The sequence below is a fragment of the Temnothorax nylanderi genome, unplaced genomic scaffold (assembly GCF_030848795.1).
Source record: "Temnothorax nylanderi isolate EJ_2023f unplaced genomic scaffold, tnyl_v1.0 TNYL_tig0255_pilon, whole genome shotgun sequence".
NCBI lineage: Eukaryota > Metazoa > Arthropoda > Insecta > Hymenoptera > Formicidae > Temnothorax > Temnothorax nylanderi.
The window spans coordinates 102,914-126,141 of NW_027249317.1; the positions used below are offsets into that span (position 1 = coordinate 102,914).

General features: G+C 42.7%; 1 protein-coding gene and 1 pseudogene across 1 annotated transcript in view; one reads left to right on the forward strand and one right to left on the reverse strand.

Annotated features, from left to right (window-relative positions):
* The window catches only part of Uvop (ultraviolet-sensitive opsin), a 155,232-nt gene that overhangs the window by 57,644 nt on the left and 74,360 nt on the right, over positions 1–23,228 (forward strand). The gene's annotated exons all lie outside the window — the stretch shown is intronic.
* LOC139780002 (uncharacterized) lies at positions 20,344–22,617 on the reverse strand (annotated as a pseudogene).

The following is a 23,228-nucleotide window of genomic DNA, read 5'->3' on the forward strand; positions in this document are numbered from 1 at the left end:
CAAGTTGTAGTTTTCTTGTAGAAAATTTATACAATTATCTAAAATGAGCTATAACCTTCTACGAGAAAAAAATAGTTAGTTTGCAGTTTCTCATTTAAATTATAAGTATCTATGCTAAACTACTAGTTTCTACGACATAGTTCGGACATAAATGGTAAACGAAAAGATGGGCGGAGTCATTTGTTGTAACTTTTCATAGAAATTACAAGTTTCTAAAAAAATTACGACTTTTAACAACTGTTTCTGACTTTGACCAAAAATAGAAACAAGTAAGGCAAGATATTCGTATAAAAGCTACAACTTTGTACAACTCACAGCAACGTTCTAAAACTTTATTGAACTTAAGAGAGCTAACCAGGATGTAGTTTTTCGTAACTCCTCATAAATACTACAAGATTGTATTACAAATTATGAATTTTTACAATTACTAGCCTCCACCAAAATTCACTACTTGGAGGCATTCACAGTTGTAATTTAGCATAGAAAATATAAATTTCTAAGGAAAACTACTACTTTTGACAGCTCTTACGGACTTGGACCGATTGTGAAAAATACTCGACAGGCATACTTTTTTGTAATCTTTAGTGTAAAGTTTAAAACTGTAACTTTCTACGAATTACAACAATAATCTACAACTTTGTTGAACTTGAAAGAAAAGTCAAAACTAATTAGAGTGTAGTTTCTCATAATTTTTTATAGATACTAAATGATTCTACGAGAAATCACGAATTTCTTGCCTAGCTCCCGTCGTAAATTATTGAAATTTATTGTAGAAAGTGTACAACTTTCTACAAAATCTACTTGCTTTGACAATTCTTGCAGACAAACTGAAAATGGAATCAAGTAGAGCTACAACTTGTTACGAGTAAAAACAACATTCTACAATTCGTCTGAACTTGAAAGAACTTGAAAGTCTGAGCTATATTTATTCTCATTTTGTCTCAATGTCAAATTTCCAATCCCAAATCAAACGTTAGCAGATAGTTGTAAATTTTCGTAAAAATTTGTAGTTTGTGTGAACGCTAGTAACGAGCGCTGCCGCTACGCGGCTACATGCACCATTCCCTTCTCGTAAGAAAAAATCCTCAATACATGTATAACTTATACTCTAAATCGGTATCCCCGGATCGACGACAAATTCATGTCAATACGAGATCCTCCCAGTGTTAAGTATAAATTTCTTGGAGAAATCTCGCCAAAGTAAATGCCAACCTTCCTTTAATGATATTCTATATAAGATTACATGTATAACTTTACATTTTTTTTAGACATGAATCGATAACCCCTTCAGCGATTGACGCCAAATTCAATACCAACCTTCCTTTAATGATAATCTATCCATCAAAAAATTCAGTTCAATATCACAAAATGTACGGAAATTAGAACAAACACGGAGATTTGTTAAAACAGAAATCGGTAACCCCTGTTCACCAATTATCACCAAATTCAGTACCAACCTTCCTTTAATGACACTCTATCCATAAAAACAAATTTCAGCTTGATATCACAACGGAAATTAGAGCAATCACGGAGATTTGTTAAGATAGAAATCGGTCACCCCTTTTGGAGATTTTAGAAACTTTAGAGAAAAAAGAGAAGATACCTAAATGAGGTCTCCGATTCATTAAAATTTTAATATGCTTAAAGAAATCGGTTAATAAAATAAATGAGTAGTTTTTTCGTTGTAAACCAATTTTCATGAAACCAGTACTAAAATTTTTCCAGAAAACAAAGCTAAATTAAAAAAAAATTAAACCCATCGTCGCCATCCTCGAAAAATTAGAATTTTGGAATCGGATTTCAGCGTTTTAGAACATTCTGAACACATTGGCATATCAAGAAAATCGGTTATAAAAAACAACCCAAATAAATTGCAGGAGCATTTAACTCACATTGAGAGCTTTCACACAAAAACACTATAATAAAGTATATTTTCCTTTAATACTTTTCGAGAAATATTCGACGTATTAAGGTGGTTCATGCATGTAGGTCAAATGTAGTTAGCCCGGAAAATGTGATATGAAATAAAAGGTTAACGTTCCTAGAGTGTATCTGTAAAATTTCGGGTTTTTTAACCGATTGGTTCCGGAGATATATGTCCGTAAACTTTGCCAATTTAACGCGGGGGGGGGGGGGTAGCCCCTCTTGCGAAAAACGAGGCAAAAGCGCTTATGCTGCAAAAATTGCAATACTTCGGAAACGATGCAATAAACATTTTGCAAGATACTGACGGAAGCCAGAGTTCATTGACCGAACCATATAATAATAAAACGTAATTTTTGATTGACTAAATCGACAACACGGAACTGATGGCTGGACTCGAGCGGCACTAGCGGCAGCTTGGCAACGTCGTACGTGTCAGCTGATGAGTATAGCGCACGGAGGAATAGATTCTATCAATTTTTCGTTTCGTCTCGAAACGTCCCTTACGTCGAGGCTGCTCGCTCCAGCTCATATTTCACACTTGTATCGCTTGTACGTACAGGTTATGTAGATCGCGACGACGAAGACTGCTGACTCAGCTGACTGCAACGTTGCCACGCTGCTGTTGTACATATATTCACAGGGCTCACAACTCTAGTAAAAGATGTGACTTTCGTCTCAATACTTTAATTACGTAGAGGTCGTATAACATTAAAGATGTCATAAATAATAAATCTAATTATATGCTGATTTTTACGGACAAAAATCACACTTATTTATCACTAATAAGAATAGTTGCCTATTTGACTTGCAAGTACTGCATGAACCTTAAAACATTCTGAACACATTGCCAAGTCAAGAAAATCGGTTATAAAAAACCACCAAAATAAATTGCGGGAACATTTAGCTCACATCGAGAGCTTTCACAAAAACACTATAATAAAGTATATTTTCCTTTAATACTTTTCGAGAAATATTAGTGTTGCATGTTTTCGTTGCAAGAAAACGTTGCAGTCGTGCACCCGAAGTTACCCCACCCCCCTCGGGAAAGACGTAGTTCTACGTCAAAAAATTAAACTTAATACGGGCAATAAGAGCCAAGCGTGCCGTTTTAACGCTCAAATTTATTAGAAAATACATGTGTCAAAAATTGTCACGATCCCATATGTTCCCAAGTTAACGGAAAAATATAAAAACATAACGAGATATCTGAAAGTAAAGCTCTCGTATGTCAGTTTAAATAAATTAAACGGATGTATCAGAGTACATAAAGATGTTCTCCCTAATTCCTCGCATAGGAAACTCGTATATAAAATTAACTGCAAAGACTGTGAGGCATCTTACGTTGGTCAGACGGGTAGACAACTGCAAACGAGAGTTAAAGAACATGATTCTCATATAAGAAGGAATGGTAGTGGTTGTTAAGCAGGATTGTGTGAGCGGGCTGAGGAATAGAGTTGATTCGGTGTACTGTATAAACGTGTTCTCTTTATTGGAATAATCTTACTGTACGGCGCGTGCTCTCCTCTCGACATGAGACTTGAGACTAGAGAGGGGAAGAGCCGCCTCGCATGGTTGCCACTTGAAGTCGCTTCGGGGCACGAGAGCTGCCGAAGTTACCCGAGTCGCGCTCGACTCGTTTTACTGTACAGTCACATCGAATTTAACAAAAGGAAATATGTGTCTGTACACTCGCCAACATAAACGCGCTGAACTTAACTATTCTTAACACTACCGCCGTTCGAGCGTTTCTCGTTTGTTATCATGTTTAGCTTAAAACATAGATCTCTGAAACGGTCTCGCGGCAGCGCTTTCGTGAGTATATCCGCGCGCTGATTCTCGGACGGAACGTATTCGATTTTTATCTCTTTTTCGTTTACCTTTTCGCGGATAAAGTGAAAATGAACATCTATATGCTTTGTTCTCTTGTGAAATACTGGATTTCTGACTAGTTGAATTGCGCTTTGGTTATCAACATATAGAGTTGTTTCATTATCACAGGGACATCCGATGTCCGATAATAATTTTCTTATCCAGACTACTTCTTGCGCTGCTGTCGATGCAGCCACGTACTCGGCTTCCGTCGTACTTAGCGTCACCAGTCGTTGCCGCTGCGACGACCACGTGACGGCCCCGTTCGCGAGACAGAAAACGTATCCCGTCGTGGATCTTCGCGTTTCGATATCTCCGGCGTAGTCAGCATCCGAAAAACCTATTAAGGGGATGCTGGAGCCGCAGGCGAACTCGATCAGCGTCGATAAAGAAGTGCTCACCGACTATATCTGTCCTTGTATAGACAAAGATATAGACAAGGATAGCACGCTACATTGCACGCACACATACGCACGATACACATCGACATTATACTTTTATATTACGCTTCCAAATCTTGATTTGGGGGGTTTATCGATGTTTTTATTGTTGTGCAATTCAGGGGAACTTGTTTTTTCAGGTTCATACCAATGGTATATCTCTTATATGAAATACATCTTGTGACGAGCTGACAGCTCGCCGCTACTCGAGACGCCATATTGGGATAAAAGTAGATAAGGAAATCTGTACTTCCGTAATTTTTTCTCGTTTTCTATATAAAATCGGAGTTCCCCTGAATCATTAATGTATGTACTGCAATTCTGGAAAAGGATTTTTAATTCTGTCAAATATTAACGACGCTACGTGCCGACAACAAAATGCCGGTAAAACAGACGGCTTCAGCATCCCCTTAATGCTGCTTCGCTACCGCCGCTTACATACTTGATACCGTAATCTATCGTGCCTTGAAGATACGCGAATATTCGCTTTACTGCTCGCCAGTGTGTCGCATTGTGTTTGCCCAGATATTTGCTAACTGAATTTACCGCAAACGCAATATCCGGTCTCGATACGGCCGCTAAGAAAACTAACGACCCGACTGCCTCGCGATAAGGCACGTTAATCAGTTTTCCGTCTTCCTCCTCGGTTGGGGACAGTGCCGCGTGCGGATCCGCTGGCACACTCACCGTTTTCGCGTTCGCCATTTCGAACTTTTCAATTATTTTTCGCGTGTACGCGCTCTGGTGAATCGTTAACGTTTTTCGCTCTCTATCGCGTTCGATTTGCAGCCCGACAAAAATATCTGAATCTTCGACCGTTATTTTGAACGTTTCACTTAGTCGCTGAATTATTGTCTTGAGTATCTTTACATTGTTTGACGCGACCAGGCCGTCGTCGACAAATAACGCCAATATCACTATGTATTTACCGAATTTCCCGATAAACACACACTTATCTGCTTCGCACTCTTTGAAGTTGTACTCGTCCAGAAACTTCGTGAATCTCAGGTTCCAGCATCTGGGAGCCTGTTTTAGGCCATAGAGAGACTTCTCGAGTTTGCATGCGACGTTCCTGGGATTTTCTTTCACCTTGAGTCCTTCCGGAATTTCCCATGTATATCGTCTCTTCCAGCTGTCCGTATAGAAATGCAGTTTGTACGTCAAACTGCATTACCTCGAGATTCTTCTCAGCGATTATTGCCAGCAATATTCTGAGTGAGTCATATCTCACCACTGGAGAAAACGTTTCCTTGAAGTCGATCCCCTCTCGTTGTAGGAAGCCCCTCGCACACAATCGTGCCTTGAATCGAAGTCTCCCGTCTGCATCCTTCTTCACCCGAAACACCCATTTCGAGTCGATCAGTCTCATTTCCGGCGTCCTTTTCACGAGTTTCCACGTGTTATTTTCTTCGTGCGCTTTGAACTCGTTTTGAATAGCACCCGCCCACTGCGTGGCTTCAGTGCTATTCGTAGCCTCTTCGTACGTCATCGGTACGATGTACTCGGCAACATTTGCGTTGTGCCGGTACCTGCTCGGAGTTTGAATTCTCGAGCGATCTCGCAGGACTCTTGGATCTTCTTGTGCTGCTCTTGGATCTTCTCGTGCTGGCTCGTTCTCTCGTTCCTGGGCCTCGTCGTTGTCCTCTTCTTCTCGTTCTTCGTTGTCGCCGTCGTCTCCTTCAGCGTCGATCACGTTCCCGTTCTCGTACTCGTTCTCGTCTTTCGATCGTGGAAGAATCACTTCGTTTTCTTCTTCCTTCTCTTCTGCTTTCGCCGACGGCGCTCCGACTTTCTCGTTGAACACGACATTGCGAGCTATGCTGACCTTTTTCGATTCCGGGTCGTACACCCGGTAGTTCGTCGATTCTTCTGTGTATCCAACGAAGATCTTCTTGCTCGCTCGCGCATCGAATTTTCGCGTGAATTGTTTGGGAATGTGCACGTACGCATCCGAACCAAAAATTCGTAGATGCTTCAGATTTGGAGCTTTTCCAGCCCATGCTTCGTACGGCGTTACTGCACCACTCGTCCACACGGTTCGGTTGAGGACATATACCGCACAATTCACTGCTTCTGCCCATAGGCTTAACGGCAGATTTTTCGCGATTATCATCGTTCGCGCACTTTCAACTATCGTCCGATTGTCGCGTTCGGCTTTGCCATTTTGCTCCGGATTAAATGGCGCCGTCGTTTCTCGCTTGATTCCACACTTCTCGAGATAATTGTCCATTTCTCTGTTGCAGAATTCCCGACCGTTGTCCGAGCGCAGCGTTTTCATTTTTCGACTGAACTTGTTCTCGATCATCTTCTCGAAGATCTTGAATTTTTCGTACACCTCGGATTTCTTCTTCATGAAGTACACGTGTCTGTAGCCGGTCGCTTCGTCCTTGAAGGTTAGGAAGTACCTCGATCCTCCGACCGAGTTCGTTGACATCGGCCCGCAGACATCCGAGTGCATTTTCTCGCCCGGTTTTATTTTATTATTGCGCTCCAATTTCTTGTTGAACGGCAGCCTGTGCAATTTCCCCAATTGACACGGTTCACAGAAAACGTCATTTTTGTCCGTAATTGACACTCCACTCACTAGTCCTTTTTCGGCCAGTTCGCGTATCGCGCGCTTCCCGACGTGTCCCAATCGCTCGTGCCACACGGTTAAATTCGTCGTGGCTATGTTCGCTTCTTCAGCGCTTCCTTGTTTCGCGACCTTGAAGAACATGCGATACACATCGTTGCCTTGCTTCATGCCCGTCGCGAGCACCTTGCCATCGAGCACCACTTCGACCCGATTGTTTTTAAATTGCACTCCGAGTCCCTTTTTCGTACACACTCCGACGGAGAATAAGTTTTTGCGCAATTTCGGAACGTGCAACACTTTCTCGATTCGCGCGTCGTGCCACACACCGTCGACAAGCTTTTTAATTTGCACCGTGCCTTTACCAGCGACGTTGCAGATTTGATTATTACCGAGTGATATCGTAGCACCGGTATTGTCCGTCTTATAGTCAATGAGCCAGTCACGTCGGTATGTTAGATGCCTCGACGCACCGCTGTCGATCAGCCAGACCTCACTTTGGTCGGCCGCCATAACGTGACTTTGCGTCCACAGCACACGACTTTTCGAACCCGACGCAACCGAACTTTTAACCGTCTCCACTACGAATGCGCAGTCGCGGGATTTTTCGCCATCGTCGCGCGGCTTCCGCTTATTTCGGCACCGACTCGCGATATGTCCCATCTCTTGACACTTGTAGCACTGTATTTCTTTTGTATTTTTAGTCTTTTTGTTCTCGGCACTTTTCGCTCCTCGCGGACGTCGATTTTTGGCCTTCGCGGCCAACGCTTCCGAAGCGTCTTCGTCGTTGTTGAGCCTCGCGTCCTCTCTAATCAGCCTTTCCTGCAGATTATCGAGAGTTTGTCGTGCAGGGTCGACACTATCCCACGCCACCTGCAGCGTGCTAAACCTCGTGGTCAGACTCGCGAGAATCTTCGCCATAACTGTGGCGTCCGATACGTCTTCGCCGACGTCCTTGAGCTGACTCGCCATGTTCGTTACCCTCGCCACGTGTTGTACCGCCGTATCCGCTTCGCTCATCCGATACGCGTGAAACCTTTGTAGCAGGCCCAACTTGTTTGTCGCCGTCTTCTGCTCGTGGATTAGACACAGTTTGTTCCACATTTCTTTCGCAGAAATGCACGATAGTACACACAATTGTTGGGCTTCGTCGAGATTGGACAGGATAATGAATTTCGCCGTTGCATCGTCCTTCACGTTTTTCTTCAACGCGGCCGCGTGTCCCGCTCCCGCGAGTGGCGGTTCCCTCGTGCCGTCTACGATGTCGAGGACATCGTTCATTACGAATAGCGCGTTCACTTGAGCTTTCCAGCCCTGGAAGTTCGTTCCGTCGAAAGGCTTCACACCCTTCACCGAGATTCCAACCGACATCGCGGATTCGTTTTGCTCGCACGCTTCCGACACGTTAACACCGGCACACCGGCACTCGAACAATGGCCGACTTCCGTTCCGCACCACGTGCGACTCCCCGAATTCTCACAGCGCACACAATTTTCCGCAGTTAGACGTTAACTGGGCCCATAACCTGTTAAGCAGGATTGTGTGAGCGGGCTGAGGAATAGAGTTGATTCGGTGTACTGTATAAACGTGTTCTCTTTATTGGAATAATCTTACTGTACGGCGCGTGCTCTCCTCTCGACATGAGACTTGAGACTAGAGAGGGGAAGAGCCGCCTCGCATGGTTGCCACTCGAAGTCGCTTCGGGGCACGAGAGCTGCCGAAGTTACCCGAGTCGCGCTCGACTCGTTTTACTGTACAGTCACATCGAATTTAACAAAAGGAAATATGTGTCTGTACACTCGCCAACATAAACGCGCTGAACTTAACTATTCTTAACAGTGGTCATTATGTGCTAACTGATCACAGATTGAAATATAATCATAATTTCAATTGGAAGGATGTAGAAATACTAGACCAAGAACCGTCTTTAAACTGTTGTGCCCCTTTTTGAAACACCCGGATTCTTTTGGTCCACGGGGGAGGCGAGAAGGAATAAGCGACACTTTGACTTGAATAAAATAATACTTTAATAACTTCGGTCTGACAATTGTTCTTTATACGAAATGCCCGTCACTGCCTCTAACTCCAATTGCCCTCTCGGTTCTCTTTTATCGGCTCGTTCGTCCTTCGTTACTGCTGAGTTGCTCGATCGGATGTAGGCCGGTCGCGCAACTCATCGTTTTGCTGACTAGGCTTTCGTAACTTTTGCGGACACATTCACGGTCGCGTTTAATACATTATTATAATACTCTATTTAATACATATCTTTAAATAATAATATTTCTTAATCATATTACTTAAAAATAATTTGGGGCCGCAACATCCCTCCCCCTTTGAGAGAAGGTACGGTCTGTAGTTTTCGTTACAATTTACGCTGCTTATCCTATTTTTATTTCTATAAGGGTGATTCATTCACTTTATTGTTTTCTGAGGTTACATTTTTCTTATCTTCTAATATAACATCGCTAGATCGCTCTGTATGTGCGGTCGGGCGCTCGCTTGTCTCTTATTTCTTTTTATTACACAGATACTTATTCCTATTACGCTTAATATAATTATAATCGCAAGGGTCGATCCTACGGGATATATGACATAGAGATTTTTTTATTATGCTCTCTTGGGATTTATCCAATTCTTTATTTATTTCGTTTATGTCTAAACTTAATTCCATTAATTCGTTAGAATTTCTAATTACAGGTTCTAGTCTAATTTCCTTTTTCGCTTGTTCATTAATATTTTTATTTTTGCTTATTAGTGTTAAATTAAAATCTGCTAAGTGCATTTGTATTTGTTTCATATTCGTTTGTCTTTTTGTTTTTATAATAATGTCGGGTGTAGTTAGTTTACAATTTTCATTTATACTTATTTTTCCTGTTCGCTCTATTTCGATTTTTTGTTCCGCCTGATCATTACATTGTATCGTTAATTTTTGTTTTTTCGGCGTTGAGAACAGCCACGTTTGTGGTTCAATTAGCGTTATCCATAAAGTTACATTTGACAATATTTGACGTTTTTCGCAGGTATTTACATATCCTGGCGCTTTTACATAAACTTGCACCTCGCATGGTGCGCCGGCTTTTATAAAGTATACCGGGTAGTTTCGGTTACATATAAGTTTTATTCCGTTTCGTTTACAATCATTTAAATCACGCTCCTCTAACGTTATATAGTTGTGATTTTCTTTATCTATCGCTAAGATGTTGTGCGTAATTCTTAAAAATGTAAAAATATTCGCGTGGTTATAGACAGGTAATGGTGTCGTTCTTATTATTTTATACACGGGGTATGCTACCACGGGAAATTTAATTATCGTGTAAATATTCGGGTTATCATAATACGCGTTAATTTCAACGTAACTCTGTATATCGTTCCAATTTTCTAATCTGATTTCGAATGGGAAATGAGATCTTCGCGTCAATTGTGACGTTGCCTCTTTTAATTCCGTTATTATATTTTCTATCGGTAATAAACGAGTGAGTATGATTCCTTCTCGCGAATATGTGAGTTTGTAATCGCATTAATAATTGCGTTGATTTTACATTATCTTTCTCTATCGTATGGAGAATATTTTGACACATCTTCTGCGTGTCCATTGCGAGTCTTTCACGTCTTCTATGAGATCTTGTGTAATCGTTGTTATTATTAATAACTGTTCGTCTATTTCTTCTCTTCTTGCGAACTTGGTTATTTCCTGCTGCATTCGTTTCGTGACGTTCGTCAGCAGGTGTTCGTTATAATATAACGATTTTTCTAAGGCCTCCATGTGACCTATTGTGGCATTTATCACCTTTAATTGATTTTTCGCGGTGTGCCTTAGTGTCTGTTGCTGATTTATTTGTATCAGTTCAAGCTGCTCATGTATGTGTTGTGCGTCGTCGGCATCTATAGTACCGAACACCGTTTTGCTGATCGTGCCGATCGCATCTATTAAACCACGTTTGTTATCGTTTGTTTTATATACAGTTTGTGAATATGCGGTGTATAAATTGCGATCGCTATTTCGCGCCGGCGTGACGCTTGCATGCGCACGTATTGGTTACGGGCTGCGCGTGCGGGTGCCATAAGTGTGCGTGGTGCGCCTAGTGATTCTAGTGCGCGTTCGAGTGCGGGGCCCTCATCGCCTCGATCACCCCCCGCCTGCCTATGAAGAGGTAGGCCGCTCGGGCACGTGGGTGCCTATCCTGCCCCTGCAGGTTTCTTTGGACGTCACCACCGGTCGGAGGGTGGTGAAGTTAGTTCGTTGGGTGTGATTTCTTTTGGTAAGTACTAATTTTCTATTCTAATTTTCTTATTGCCTATTGCTATTGCCTACTTCCATTCTTTCGCTTTTATTGTTCTATAAAGGGCTTTATTCGGTTTACGTGTACTTGCGTCGTTTTTCGTCCCTTTTTTATCGTATAATTAACGTCTGAATGTTTTTCGATTATTTCGTACGGTCCTATCCACGGGGATTCTAATTTTTTTTAATCTTCCTCTGCGCACCGTCTCGTCGTGCAACAGAACTTTGTTTCCCACTCGGAAATTGATTTCTTTCGTTTTCCTATCGTACGTCTCCTTGGCCTTTGTTTTTTTGTTTCGCAAATGTTCCTTTGCAACTCGTTGTGTTGCTCTTAATTTTTCTTTTAATTCCTGCGCGTAATTATCGTACGTATACGTCGGTTTCGGTGGTTGCGACAGTGCCGTAGGTAGTGTCGCTCGGTGCCCGTATACTATCAAAGGGCGTAAAACCGGTCGCCGTGTGCGGCGTCGTATTATAGGCGAACATTGCGTATGGTGTCCATTCGTCCCAATCCGTCTGGTCCGCGTTAATGTAATGTCGCAAGTATTCCGCTAGTGTTCTGTGAGAGCGTTCTAGCGCTCCATTGCTCTCGGGATGATATGCCGTTGTTTGAATTTTTTCTATCTTTAATAATTTGCATGTACTTTTAAATATTTCGCTAAGAAAATTCGTTCCTCGGTCCGTCAGAACTTTTTCTGGAATACCGTATTCAAATATTATTTTTGTAACGAATTCTTTCGCGATCGTATTCGCTTCTTGATTAGGTACGGGTATCGCTTTACTGAATTTCGATAAATTATCCTGAAACGTGAGGATATATTTATTTCCGTTTTCGGTCATTGTCAAAGGTCCTACGATATCCAGAGCACATTTTTCAAACGGGTTTATCCGCGGTGTCTGTAATTACACAGGACCACAAAAATTTCTTATAGATTTTGGGTCACTGAATCCGAATTCGTAAACCGTTTTGCTCCATCACGTCTAGATTTTTAGATAATCGAGAAAAATAGCGGAAAATCTGTGAAAATTGAAATAAACATTTAAAAAAAGAGCAAAAGTATAACATCAAAGAAAGAGAAAAAGTATAACATCAAAATGCGGTCGCAGAACTGATTTAAATATATTTTGGTAAGTTAAATAAAGTGCAAAAAAGGAGGATGTTAAAAAAGGGACGAATTTCGCCCAAAAAGGTGTAAGTAAAAGAAATAGTGTTTTTTGTAGATCTTGATCTCCTGAATACGATAAAGCTAATAAAAAGTTTGTGGTGCTTGGGAAACACCTTGAAAATTGAGCATAAACGTGGTGTATTTACAGAAATTCGGATGAGATATATGCTATATTATAAAATGTACTGGTGAAAGATTTGTTGGGGAGAAGGAAAAGGGGGAAGAAAAAGTGTTTTGTGTGCGTGTGTGTGTGCATGTGTGCGTGCGCGAGTGCGGGTGCGTGTGCGGGTACGGGTGTGTGCGGGTGTGCGCGTGTGTGTGCGCGTGTGTGCGGATGTGTGCACACTTGCACACACGCGCACGCGCGCACACACCCGTACCCGCACACGCACCCTCACCCGCACCCGCACCCGCACCCGCACCCGCACCCGCACCCGCACCCGCACCCGCTACCCGCACCCGCACCCGCACCCGCACCCGCACCCGCACCCGCACTCGTACCCGTACCCGCACCCGCACCCGCACCCGCACCCGCACCCGCACCCGCACCCGCACCCGCACCCGCACCCGCACCCGCACCCGCACCCGCACCCGCACCCTCACCCGCACCCGCACCCGCGCACGCACCCGCGCCCGCACACACGCACACACACACGCACGCACGCACACACACACGCACCCGCACACACACACGCGCACACATACACCCGCACCCGCGCACACACGCGCACACCCGCACCCGCACCCGCGCACATACACACACACACGCACGCGCACACATACACCCGCACCCGCGCACACACGCGCACACCCGCACTCGCACCCGCGCACATACATACACACACACACACACGTACACGCACCCGCACCCGCGCACGCACACACGCACACACACACATGCACGCACCCGCGCACATACACACACACACACACGCACCCGCGCACACACGCGCACACCCGCACCCGCGCGCGCGCGCACGCACGCGCACACACACACACACAACACTCTTTCTTCTCTCTTTTCTCTCCCCAACAAATCTTTCACCAGTACATTTTATGATATAGCATATATCATCCGAATTTCTGTAAATACACCACGTTTATGCTCAATTTTCCAGGTGTTCCCCAAGCACCACGAACTTTTTATTAGCTTTATCGTATTCAGGAGATCAAGATCTACAAAAAACACTATTTCTTTTACTTACACCTTTTTGGGCGAAATTCATCCCTTTTTTAACATCCTCCTTTTTTGCACTTTATTTAACTTACCAAAATATATTTAAATCAGTTCTGCGACCGCATTTTGATGTTATACTTTTTCTCTTTCTTTGATGTTATACTTTTGCTCTTTCTTTAAATGTTTATTTCAATTTTCACAGATTTTCCGCTATTTTTCTCGATTATCTAAAAATCTAGACGTGATGGAGCAAAACGGTTTACGAATTCGGATTCAGTGACCCAAAATCTATAAGAAACACCTACTCTGATCTCAGTTGCTTTTCAAAAAAAATTTTTTGTGGTCCTGTGTTATTAATGGTGCTTTACTTTTTCGCGATAACTTATTCTTCTGACATAGTTCGCATTTGGCAATATAGTCTTCGACGTCTCGTGTTAATCCTCGCCAATTATGCGTCAATCTTATTCGATTTATGGTGCGTTCCACTCCCTGATGTCCTCCTACAGGTGCATCATGGTATTCGTAAAGTATACGTTGCTTCTCTTCCTCGGTGTATCTTCTTTCGATGTCCTGGTCATTGTTCTCGTCCTTCTCTATCTTATTGATATCTGTCGGCACGTGTCGATTCAGCGCTTCAGCATTTCTATTCGCTTGACCGGCCTTATGTATAATATTATAATCGTATTCTTCTAATTTTAATCTCCATCGCATTAATCGCGATCCGGGATCTTTTACGTTGAATAGCCAAACTAATGATTTATAGTCTGTCACTATTGTAAATTTCGTTCCATAAACGTATGGTCGGAAATGTTTCACCGTCCATACTATCGCTAGTAATTCTTTCTCAGTAGTATTGTAATTTTGCTCGGCTTTAGATAGTACTCTGCTCGCATAAGCTACGGGTTGATCTTGACCTATCTTTTCTTGTGACAGTATGGCTCCGATTGCGTAATCTGAAGCGTCGGTAGTCACTATAAATTCTTGAGAGAAATCCGGGTATTTTAATACCGGTGCTGTAGTTAATTTTTCTTTAAGTATTTCAAATGCGTTTTGTTGTTCTGCCGCCCACTCGAATTTGATATCTTTTTTGGTTAGTTTCGTAAGTGGCTTGGCAATCGCTGAGAAGTCTTTGATAAATCTTCTGTAGTATCCGGCTAGTCTAATGAAAGCCTGAATATTTTTTACTTTTGCTGGCGTCGGGAAGCTTTTTACTGCTTCTAATTTTGAAGGGTCGGGTGAAATTCCGTTTTCGGTTATTACATGTCCGAGATACGTCACTTCTTTCCGAAGGAATTCGCATTTATCGGGCTGTAATTTTAAATTATATTTTCTCAGTCTTCTTAATACTTCGATTAATCTTTTGTTGTGTTCCTGTAGACTTGCTCCATATACAATTATGTCATCTAAATATACTAGACATTGTAATCCTACTAATCCTGCTAATACAGCTACTATTGCTCTTTGAAATGTTGATGGTGCATTTTTTAATCCGAAGGGCATTCGGTTGTGTTCGTAATGCCCGTACAGTGTAGAGAAAGTAGTTTTTTCTTTGTCTTCTTCTTCCATCGGAATTTGACGGTATCCCGATGCGAGATCTAGCGTGGTGAAATATTTCGCATTTCCTAATTGATCTAAAATATCGGTTATGTTGGGCAGTGGGAAAGAATCTCCCATCGTTAGATTATTCACATACCGAAAATCTATCACCACTCTTAATTTTTATTTTCCGGATGCATCTTTTTTCTTCGGCACAACTAGCAACGGCGCATTCCACGGGCTCGTGCTAGGCCTAATAATCTTATTTTTTAACATCTCTTTTACTTGCCTATTTACTTCTTCTTTATGTTTTTCTGGCAATCGGTACGGTCAGACGTTGACCGGTACGCTGCCCGCCTTTGTTGGAATCATATGCGCGACGATATCAGTGCATGTCAGAGGTTCTCCTTCCAGATGCAATACGTCGCTGAAATCTCGGGAAATTTCCATAATGGTCTTCTTCTCCTCTTTATTTAAATGTTGTGTGCGTATCAATTTTGCGATTTTTTCGCTACGCGGCATTGTTTCTTTTGCATCATTTACTTGATTTACTTGAATATCTTCTGTTTCTTTTTGACTGATTTCCTCTAATGTCACTTGAGGCATCAGCATTTCGACCGTCTTCTCAGTCGTATTTAATATGCTTGCTGCATTTAATATGCTATAAATACTCCTGGCATTGTTTCTTCAGCCTGTATTATTCCTAATGAATTTTTATTGGTCGCGACTTGTATTATCGTCTTGCTTCGTGGTTTCAAAATCATTTTCTTGTACGGATATAATTTTAATGTACTATGACCTATTCGTATTGAGTTCGATTCATAGCTATATGACGCTTGATGCTTTTTTATGAAATCTATCCCTAGTGTAGGCAATTGTTAATAAATCAGACAGCATATACGGATATCACTTGCTCCATTTATTATCTCAACTTTATTCACTCGATTTACACAGTTTTACCGCTTTGCTCCGTTTCACAAATGTCTCGTATATTCCGCTTACACCTACGTCTCAACACGATCCGACTCGGCAGTCCCTCGCGAGTACTTATATTAATTAATACCGGCAGCCCGATCTCAGTCCCTCGGATCGCAGGCAGACCGTTCGGAGTATTCTCTCTCACTGCCCCCAATCGGATCCCGTCGCGTCAGCCTAATTCGGCAGGTGGAGCCATATACATTACAAATCGGCGCCTACCGTACGTCTATCCCAATTCGGCGCTTACACTTATATCTACCGCAATTCGGCGCTTACAGCTTCGGTCATTCTGACCTTTTAGTTCGTCCTCGAACTACGTCCAATAATTTAATTAATAATTACGTTCATACATGTCTGGGAGATACTCGTCATGTTATCTGTTTCCCTATATTTGTCAATTATATTACAATTTATTTACTCCTAGTCATCGCTTACATTCTCAGGATTAACACCCGTTTCGTTCATCTTTATCCACGGCTTTATTTTGTCCGACGAAAGAATTGTATTCATTGATTTTGATGTGAGATTATACCCCGGTATGTCCGTCACTACGAATCTATTTTTCTTCAGAACTGCCCTAATTTGATACGGACCTTTATACTTCGGTAGTAATTTCTGATTTACGCCCGGTTTATGCTGCAAAACTCTAACGAGAACAAAATCTCCCTCTTTATACCGCGTCGGCTTTTTATGTCTCCTATCGTATTGCACTTTGTTGTACTCTTGCACGGCTCGGTTCGCAATTTGTGCAGAGTCTCGCAGCTCCGCTCTTTCTCGCTCAATATTTACGTCTACCTGCGTTAATTTATCGATCAGTTCTCTCAGCTCGTTGTCAGATTTCCGACGCTGATCGTACCCTAACAATAATTTGCTCGGTGTAGTATCGATTGATCTATGGAACGTATTGTTGATGACAAATTGTACAGCTCCTAGCTCGCTTTTCCAGTCGGCTGGCTTTTCGCACACTTTCGCTAATGTCGATTTTAAAAAACGATTGACTCTTTCAACCTGCCCGTTTGCCCACGGGGACGCAACTGCTACCATGACGTGTTTAATCTTTCTTTCGCGTAGAAACTGAGCGAAATTCTCCCCAGTCAACGAAAAACTTAAACACTTAACGCAGTTTACGATATATTGTTTAACACGCAATTTAAGACATGGAAACCAATAGTGATCCATAAGGCCGTGTATCGTTTTATCTATACCGACATGTCCCATTTCATCGTGATAGATGCGTATGACATTATTAATCATATTTTCAGGAACAACGAATAAGTTCGTATCTACATTCTTACGAAAAACCAAGCCTTCCATCAACACGAAGTACTTATGCTCCCTGGTTTTCAGTTCTTCCGCCATTTCTTTGATGTTAGGGTCAGCCAACTGTTTGTACATTAATTCGTCCTCCATCGAGATTACATTTACATTTGCGACAAAACGACTCAGGCAATCTACGTGCGCCATTTTATTCGATGCCCTGTGTCTTAACTCGAACTTATAATTTTGTAGAGTTAAACTCCACCGCGCTATCCTCGGATTTATATTGATCTTCTTCATAGCTAACACCAACGAATTACAATCGGTCACGACTCGGAAGTTAACACCTTGCAAATACACGTGGAAACGCTCGACGGCTAATGTTTCCAGTTCATAGCCGTGGTAATTCTTTTCGACGTCCGTGGTAGCACGACTGAAATACGCTATCGGGCCCAGACGGCCATTAGGCTGTTTTTGCAGCAAAATCGCACTGAAACCGTGGCTACTAGCATCCGTATGCAGCTCTGTTTCCGCCGAGGGACTATATATACATAATACGGGCGACGTCACCAACTTTTCCTTAAGACGCCGAAACGCTTGTATGCATTGCTCGTCAAACTCGAATGTTACATCTTTTTTAAGCAGCGCCTGCAAAAAGCCTTGCAACTGCTTTACGTTTCTAGGCTGAGGGTAGTCGACGATAGCCTGCACGTGTCGTTTACACATGGTGACTCCATCCGCCGTAATCAAATATCCCAGATACTCGGTTTCCTTTTTGAGGAACGTACACTTTTCCAAATTTAATTCTAAACCGACTTGTTTCAAGCAAATCAATACCTTCTTTAAATTTTCCGCAACCGTGACCGTCGGTATTAAGATATCATCAATATATAAATATTTAGTGTGATCTGGATGGATATCAAATTGATGAAAACCACCCTTTAAATCCAATTTTGTGAAAACTCGTTTACCTTCTAAGCCATCAATTTGGTCTTGTACGCTGGGGAATGGATATTTTTGTTGAAATATCCTTTGGTTTAATGGTCTTAAATCTACGCACATTCGTTTTTTTCCGTTTCTACGAGTCACTAATACCACGCGTGAACAATAAGGTGAGATACTGGTTTTAATTATACCACGCTCTAATAAATCGTCCACGCTTTTTTGGAGTTCATTTTTTTCGTTGACGTACATGCGTCTTGGAGCATATCTAAATAACGAATGATCTTTTAAATGTACTTGGATTTTATCATCAGTTTCTATTCTATCGATTTTCATACTATCTACCTCCGCAAAAACCTCCAATAAATCGCGTTGATCGCTCAGACTCGGTTCTTTATCTAAACTTTCAACAATAACGTCGCGGGGTTCTCTATCTTCCACTATGTTTATGGACAACAGATCCTGCGCGAACTGCTCAAGGTCGTCAACAAGTTCAAATGCGAAGCTGTCTTTATGATATGTTAATTTTAGACCAGAATTATTAATAAACTCTCGCCCGATAATAACGTCGTAGCCCATCGTTTTGTCGTCAACTACTAAAAGAGTAATGTCGAACCATGTATTCTTTATGCTATCAAGCGTAATCTGATCGTATATTTTACCAAAAATCGATATGGGCGACTCGTTGATTCCCTTATAATCACTTTCTTTTTTAACCCTGAGCAACTCGCGATTACCAAATAATTTTTCATATACCGATTTTTTAATTAAATTAACTGGACTACCCGTATCAATCAACGCGCGAATGGTTATTCTATCGTTACATGCTCTACGAATTACAATACATGGCCTTGCTCCGGATTCCACCCCGATCTGCAAGACGTCCCCGCTCGGCTGCGACGGAGTCGTCGATGACAAAGTAGACAGGTGCGCCGCTCGTTCCTCCTCCAAGTGATTTAACGTGGCTGCTCGGCTGCCCTCTCTCTTCGGGCAATTATTGCTCATGTGCCCTGTCTGTCCACACCTGAAACATGTTGCCATGGCGAATCGACAATCCTTTGACAAATGACCGGGCTTCTTGCAAGTGAAACATCTTATTTCCGACGATGTACCCTGACCGTCAGTCCTCCTGGCAGGGTATTTGGGCGGCTCCCCTCTCTTCACGATAACGTTGTCCTCTGTAACTCGGCGCACGTGATCGATGAAATCAGGAACGTTATCGATCCACGTATTCAATACGAGTCTCCGCACGCCGAAATCCTTTACATCGTCAGCCAAGAGCTCAATTTTTTCTTTCTCTGACAGCGATAACAACTGCATGAGATTCAACTTTGCCTCAGCATAATCAATGAACTTTTCGACGTGAGATCTCCATACTCGAGCGCTAATTCGCGCCAACGTTGCGGCATAGGACTCTTTTCGCTCGAAATACCGCCTTAGTTGGAACTTGAATTCTTCCCAGGTCGACACTGATTCGAGCGGCTGTCGATTGTACCAACTCGAAGCGCGCTCTTTTAATTGACTCACGGAAGCAAGTAACAAAACCTCATCGCTAAATCGGTATGTCCGCGCGATATTGACGATTCTCTCCAGCCATCTCAGTACATTTTCGTCTTCCTTACCCGAGAAGGTCGGGATCAATTTCTCAGCGCACTTCACGTTTTGCCATATATTTGACGCTCCATTTCCGTTTCGCGTCAACACGCTCGCGTCATCGGTATCCCGGCGGGTCACGCTCACCGGTGGGGACGGAGATGACTGCCGCACAGCTCGCATTACTATTTCCACTATCTGTTCTATGTTCGGGATCGCATTAGCGTTCGCACGATTCCCAGGAATCCCTGCTCCGGAAAAAGGAGCCGCGATAGTTGATTGTTCTTCTGTCATCCCATATCTTTCTATGATCGATTCGTTATTCGGGAGTAGGAGGGGCATGTCATTTCCTTCTTTCGAAAGACCTTCGGAGTTTGCCTCTGGCCATCCTATTCGTTCGTAATGATTCACAACGGTATCGAAAATGTTTGTACGCGATCCCTTCGTGTCGAGCTTTAAGCGCGCTGCATGTGCCCGCAGATCATTGATCGATAACGCCTCTAGCGTTTCCCGGTTCATCTTATTGACGTCGATAATCAAGAGATCCTTGATCACCGATTATCGTATCCAGGATCGAAACACTTTGCGGGTCGGGAACACCAAGCTATCAATTAATCCCGCAGGTGGCACTCCGAATTTCGGTTACTCGCACTTATGCTGACTCATCGACTCCGAAAGTTCGAGAACATTCCTCACCGTGAACGCACCTCCGGTTCTAGCACCTTCTTAGACGACCGATCTCGGTACCAGCTCCGACACGTATTAGTCCGAAAACTTAGTTATATGTCTTTTAGCCACGCCGATTCATCCCACTTCTGATAAACTGTAGGCAATTGTTAATAAATCAGACAGCATATACGGATATCACTTGCTCCATTTATTATCTTAACTTTATTCACTCGATTTACACAGTTTTACCGCTTTGCTCCGTTTCACAAATGTCTCGTATATTTCGCTTACACCTACGTCTCAACACGATCCGACTCGGCAGTCCCTCGCGAGTACTTATATTAATTAATACCGGCAGCCCGATCTCAGTCCCTCGGATCGCAGGCAGACCGTTCGGAGTATTCTCTCTCACTGCCCCCAATCGGATCCCGTCGCGTCAGCCTAATTCGGCAGGTGGAGCCATATACATTACAAATCGGCGCCTACCGTACGTCTATCCCAATTCGGCGCTTACACTTATATCTACCGCAATTCGGCGCTTACACTAGTATCCTGTCATATTCAATCGGGAAATCATCCTTAACTACATACATCGTGTGCTTGATTTTTCTATCTTTTAAATCAATAGTAGCTCTAATTTTTCCAATGGTGTGAGCATTATGTCCTGTTACTCCTGTAATAGCCATTTTATCCTCTTCTATTAATGTTTCGCCTTTCAGATGCTTTACTTTAATTATAGATACGGCCGCTCCTGTATCGAACAGCAAATTCATTTTTTCGCGCTTCGCTTCTCGCATTGGCAGAGTAATTAGTTCCAGCCCTGCATGCTTTCGCGGCTTATTCGTCATGTGTGACACTTGATACTCTATAGCAGGTCGGCGCTGCTTTTTTCCTCTTTGTCTTCCTCATCGCTATTCGGTGCGGAATTACTATTCTTTTTTCTTGGACCATTTGTTTTCGAATGATAATTTTTATTTTGTCCTCGAAAATTATTAGACTTATCGTGATTTGATCTCTCTTTATTTGGTCGACCATTTAATAGCCAACATTCTTCGCGTATGTGTCCTGTTTTCTTACAATATTTGCAAAATTTATCTATCGCATTTACGCGGGGAGTCTTATCCGGTTTCGGCAAAGAAAAACGGTTCGCGTATCTGCTTGTACGACATTCTCTTCCGTGATGTCCGTATTTTCCGCATTTTTGACATTGGATTATCGATCGGTTATCACGCGGTTGCGGCGAGTACGCATAAGTACTTTTGGAACGCGGCGGATTTCCACTCGGTCCGTTTACCTTCTCTTCCGCGCTCGCTCCGGCAATCGCTTCTTGCAAGGTTGCAAAATGCTGAGCTCGGACGAGTAACTTGATCTCGTCTCTCAATCCTAATTGGAAATTCTGTAATGCCTGTTGTTGAATCGTTTCTAATATAGTACGCTTGCTTTCTATGGTGTGATTTCTTCCTTCTATCATGGAATCGTATAATTCCATAGCTAATTTATCTGCTCTTAATCCGAATGCTCTTGCGCTTTCTCTGGATTTTTGCTTGAGTGTATTGAATTCTAATTGCAAGTGTGTTGTGCTTTTTCGGCTAACAAACTTGTAAGATAACAAACTTCTAACTCTTTCTTCAACTGTGCGAAATCTTGTATCTCTCGCGTTTGGAAATCTATCATTGCTCTTTCTTTTAATTTTGTACATAACACTGCTTCTAGTAATGTTCCTTCTTCTATTGGGTTTATGTTTTTTATTGCGTATGACGCGGCGCTAAAAAATTCTTGTAGTTTACTCGAGGTTCCGTCGAACTCTGGTATCATGTCTCTTGCCTCTTTTAGACGTAGATATCCGATAGCGCGTTCCGCTTGATTCCGAACATCGTACGACGTTCGTCCGTACGTAACTTCGAACGGGAGGTCACTTTGTTCGCGTCTCGCGTGAAATTCGCGGCGTTCAGGATTCGCCGTTTCTAAATGATTTACGCGATTTTGTAAATTGCGGATTCCATGTAATATTTCGTTAAAAATGGAATCTCTATCGTCCGGCTGTAATCCGGCCTGGTCGGGCATTCGGTTACGGTTATTCGCCGGGGTTCTCCTTTGAGATAGCACTCTATTAAGACGGTTTATTTCTTCGTCTATTTCCTCAGGGGTTACCGGTGCATCTTCATTGTTCGCGTCGCGGTTGTTAATTTGTGCTTCCGCCATCTTGATTACGTTTACGTTTCTTGATGCTGAGTAATATTCTTGCGGATTGAATATGCTGCTATCATACGATGTCAATGAGAACTCTCGTCTTTGCGATATTCTACTGGTCGTACTGTCTACGACTTCTGATTGTGCGTACGCGTGTGAGGGGTGGAGTCTATTTTCCTCGGGGCAGTTATTATGTCCTATTAAACTCGCGTCTAAATCGTCGAATTGAAATTCGCGTTCCTACGATGTTAGGATGTAATTCCGGTTCTGATTCGCTTTCGCTTGAGTAGTACGCGTCTAAATTTCTACGCACGGTTTCGCGATTGTCGCTTACGACTTCTTCGGTCGTTTGAACGGGACTTAACGGGCTATTTCTACGCGCTCGTCGTGACGTCTCGCTATTAGCCACGATTGATTTAGTTCCGCAGGTGGATTATCGCTTTCCGACATCTATGGTATTTGCGCTTTACATAAATTGCTTATCGACTTATATTACGGTCGCTAGTCGTATGTTGCTGATCGTGCCGCTTTATCTGTCGTAACTCTTGCGGACACATTCACGGTCGCGTTTAATACATCATTATAATACTCTATTTAATACATATCTTTAAATAATAATATTTTTTAATCATAT